This window comes from Anopheles arabiensis, unplaced genomic scaffold (genome assembly GCF_016920715.1).
Source record: "Anopheles arabiensis isolate DONGOLA unplaced genomic scaffold, AaraD3 Autosomal_pericentromeric_contig0016, whole genome shotgun sequence".
Taxonomy (NCBI): Eukaryota; Metazoa; Arthropoda; class Insecta; order Diptera; family Culicidae; genus Anopheles; species Anopheles arabiensis.
In genome coordinates this window covers 120,515-125,211 of record NW_024412164.1, presented here as the reverse complement: position 1 = coordinate 125,211, position 4,697 = coordinate 120,515, and the positions used below count along the sequence as shown (strand labels likewise).

At 42.6% G+C, this 4,697-nt stretch overlaps 1 long non-coding RNA gene across 1 annotated transcript; it reads left to right on the top strand.

The window, feature by feature from the left end:
* Positions 1-3,911: 3,911 nt before the first annotated feature.
* Positions 3,912-4,497, top strand: LOC120908309. Its single transcript, XR_005741119.1, has 3 exons — positions 3,912-3,997; positions 4,060-4,167; positions 4,447-4,497. It is a non-coding gene; the product is annotated as an uncharacterized LOC120908309 (long non-coding RNA).
* Positions 4,498-4,697: the final 200 nt, after the last annotated feature.

The following is a 4,697-nucleotide window of genomic DNA, read 5'->3' as shown; positions in this document are numbered from 1 at the left end:
ACCGATTTCGTTGATGGGTTGCATAGTACCGGATTATTTCAGTTGAGTGGTATTGCAAATCAATCTGGGCGTCAATTGGATCTGGTCTTCGCAAACCTTGCCGCAACCAATATTTTGTGCGACTCAATCACACCTCTGCACTCTGTGAATGGTACTTCGGCTCTAGAGAACTTCCTCCCATACGTAACACACTGTAGTATTCCACTTCTCAGTGAGGACTTTCATCATCCTTCATTGGATATGATGATTTATTATCCCGTACAACTATCCCACACCACCAACAGTCACACTCGCAGTACAGTCAATAGAAATTTCTTCAAAACGAATGTGGAACGTATGAATGCCCTTATTGTGTCGTTTGACCGTAATTTTGACTGCTCCAACTTTTCCACTATCGACGAAGCCACCGATTGCTTTAGCGTTTTTATGCGCTCAGCGATTAATTCCTGCGTTCCTGTTGCTCAACGAAAGCCTGGCCCCGATTGGTCTAATGCATCTTTAAGACGGTTGAAAAAAATAAAATCAAAAGCCTACGCGGATTACAGTAGAACGAGATCATCGCTGCATAGGAGAATTTTTTTCGATGCACTGAACAATTATCGTCGACATAATCGTGTGCTCTACCGCTCCTTCATTCGCCGTACTGAAAGGCAGCTATTTTCCAAGCCGACACGGTTCTGGAGCTTCTGGAACAAACGGCGCAATATAAGAAGTATCCCTCCGTCAATGAGCTACAATGGCCAAACTAGTATCGATACATCCGATATTTGCAACACTCTCGCCAATCGTTTCGCTGATGCATTCACCCTTCCTGTTCACAATCCTAACACACTAGCAGAGGCCACCCGCAATACTCCATCGGATGCTATCGATTTTATTATACCCACAATTGACGAAGCATTAATTGCGCGCACACTCAACGATATAAAACCATCTACATCATCTGGACCTGACAATATTCCCGCATATATATTGAAGCACTGCCGTCAATCACTCGCACCCATTCTTGCCAAAATATTTAATGATTCCCTTATGCGTGGCACGTATCCTGAGTCCTGGAAACACGCGCGAATGATTCCATAAAAAGGCAGTCGACTTCATGCTAGTAATTATCGTGGCATTGTATCCCTATGCGCTTGTGCAAAGGTGTTTGAGCTCATTCTATACAATCCGCTACTCACAGCAGTTCAAAACTATATGAGCCCTAGTCAGCATGGATTTCTCCCAAGGAGATCTTCCACCACAAATCTTGCTGAATTTGTTGGCTACTGCTTCGACAACATGGATCGTGGTACTCAAGTTGATGCAGTATATATCGACTTCAGGGCTGCGTTCGATAGTATTTCTCATGATATTCTACTTTCGAAGCTAAAAAAACTCGGTTTCCTCGACTGGCACATCACCTGGCTGCGTTCATATTTAACTGGTCGTTCGTACTACATAAGTATAGGATCTCATCGTTCTCACTCTTTCACCAGCTCCTCCGGTGTGCCTCAAGGGAGTAATTTGGGACCGCTACTCTTCCTCATCTATATAAATGATCTATCTTTCGTTTTACCGCCAGGCCAACACCTAATGTACGCCGACGATGTAAAAATATTCGCTCCAGTTAGAAACGACAGTGACTGTGTACGCCTTCAAACGATCCTTGAGAATCTGGATAGCTGGTGCAGCAGAAACGCTCTCCAAGTGTGTGCTGATAAATGCCAGTGTATATCATTTAGCAGAGCCCGTCACCCCATCACGTTTACATACACTATGCTCAACACGGCTTTGGCTCGCACGACATGTATCCGTGATCTGGGGGTGCTACTCGATCAGAAGATGTCATTTCGCCCTCACATTGATAGCGTTGTTGCGAAGGGAAATCAGCTACTTGGTTTAATTACGCGGACCTGTAGCGAGTTTACCGATCCCATGTGCGTCAAGTCGATCTTCTGTGCCATCGTAAGGTCGTGCCTGGAGTACTGCTGTCCGATCTGGTGCCCGCTTGGCGTTGGTGACATCAATCGCCTCGAAGCCATTCAACGGAGACTCACCAGGTACGCGGTTCGACTCCTTCCATGGCAATCCCACCACGCTCGGCCCACCTACCATCAGCGGTGTCTGCTTCTCGGACTTGAACCACTCTGCTCTCGACGTAAAAACGCCCAATGCCTTTTCATATTTCGGCTCCTTAACGGAGAGATCGATTCCCCGGCATTACTAGCCAGCATCAATTTGTTCGCTCCCTGTCGGATTCTTAGATCCAATTTCCATCTCCGTGTACCGCGTACCCGCAACAACCATAGCCAGGGACACCCTATTATACGTATGTCCCTCGAGTTCAATGAAGTGTTAGATTTGTTCGATTTTAGTATGTCTACTTCCACGTTCAAGGAGAAATTGCGTCTACGTCACATGTAATGTTTGCTTATAACTAGATGTTTATTTATATGCTCCTTAATTTAATTATAAGGTTGCCGATTAGACACGAGGCGTGTATATTTGAAATAAATAAATAAATAAATAAATAAAAAGATGTTTTGTAGATGGATGAAAAGGTGGATAGTTTTTGTTTTATATCCTGGTTTTATTATTTCCATATCCGAAAGCACTAACTCTAGACAAAGTCACCAAATTCCAGCACCTTTCATAATCCACCTTTGGCGCAATTGACACCGCGCACGGGTACGGATTTTCTAACGGACACGGCATGCTGACACCTAGCGTCTATCCACTGCCACCAACAACAGTCCGTGTATCCGCCCCCGGAGATCATCATTAACATAGGATTCCCGTTACCATCAAACAGCGTAAAATTGGTCATCTGGACAAGAAACTTAGGTAATGTCCGCTAAAAGTCGTGCTGACTCTTCCTTCCCTTCTTCCAAATCGCCTCAAATTCCAGTGCCAGCTGTTTGTGGGTCTAAAGTGTTTTTCTAGAGTAATTAATAAATACATTATGAAGCGGTAATCCTTGCATGTGCACTGCTTACGAGAGTTCATACATAAACGTTTGGATCAGCAAACTGAGTCTGGCAATATCTGTAGGATGCGGGATCATTTAACCAGCTAGCAGAACCGACTACTGTTTCTAATCATATGCACATGGTTAATAAAACACCACTCGCCCGCGCCACGTATGTTCTAATTCTATCGCGATAATAAGATACCAAAAAATCACGACAAACTGATTGACCAGGAGTTGGTTACCAAAATATCACCAATCAGATCAGACGTCACAACGACCATGTGCGTCTTACCCTGATCATCGCACATGTGTACGTGAACCGAAATGAATTTCATTTCAATCACAAGTGCTGGTGATAGAACCAGTGACATTTCGAAATTGATCACAGACAAACAAAGTCACGTCAAAGTGACCGACCAAGAGGTAGTTGCTGCAATGTCACCAATCTGGTCACACGTCACAACGACTCCCAGGCTGCAAATGACAGCTGAAAAGACGTCTTTCGGCGGTCTTTCGGGTCACCGAAAGTCCGCCGAAAGACGTCTATATAACACCATTTTAGACCGGTATGGAACCTACGTGCGATGTTTTTTTTGGTTCTATGTAAAACGATGATACTGAAAGTAAACAGTGTTGCCAAACAATTAAAAAAGACCGCTGTTTCTGTTCTTGAAGGCCTGTACTCATCGGCAACACTGTTTTTCGATCTGTTTCTTTGCGCCTTTTTCTTTGACGTCATCGCAGGACGCTACACACTGTGTGCGCCATTTGCATTGGATCTTTCTAGATTGCTGGTTGCTTCGAGATATTTTGGGATTATCAGACTGCTTGTAGATTGGTTTCGAACCTGCCATTTTTCGTGAAGTTGTTAATTTCTCCGTTAGGGCGTTAGTGTTAGATGATACGCTGCTCTGCGTATGTCACAGCAACTATTGCAATATAAAGAGGCAAAATGCAACAACAATGCGCTGCAGGCGTGAAGCGACCAAAATTGATGCTGACAAAAAAAAAATGGAAAATTCGTGATTGCGTCAACTCAAAGAGGTAAGAGCAATTTCTTTTTCTCGATGTATATGAAATTAAATAATGTTTTTCATGACATGCAGAATATACAGCCAGCTGCGAAACTTCGTCTACAAGCACCATGAGTCAAATAATACACAAGAAAGAAAACATACCTAAGAACATATCATCAACTTTATTGCAGCCAGAATGTAAGTGTGAACTTTGTCTACAGAATTCTGAAAATATTATGCAATATCTTCTGTTCAATAGTTTTACAAACGAGCACCACAGGCGAAGAAAGCTCAACGTTAAACCTTCACCCTCAGTTGCTACATGAATTGTCATGTAATTCTATTGAGCATTTGGATTGCATTACTAATATCGAACAAAATACTCCAATGCCTTCCTGCCAGAAGTCAACAAAACGTAAGTGATTACAAGATACAATGTTACATAACATTATTTGTGTTTATTTTTCATTCCATCAGATTTTCTACCAACATTTCAATCAACTGCTACTCAAACCAACTTTTTAAACAGTGGTGAACAAATCCTATTGGATATTTTAGTTAAACTGGAAAATATACAGGAGGAGCAAAAACGACAAGCAGAAATGATGAACAACAAATTTGCTGCTATGGATCGACAAATTAAGTTAATACGATCAGAATTCAACATCGTGACTGATGAGCTGATTACACGATCTGGATTTGTTCAGCAAACATACTTTGAATGGGAA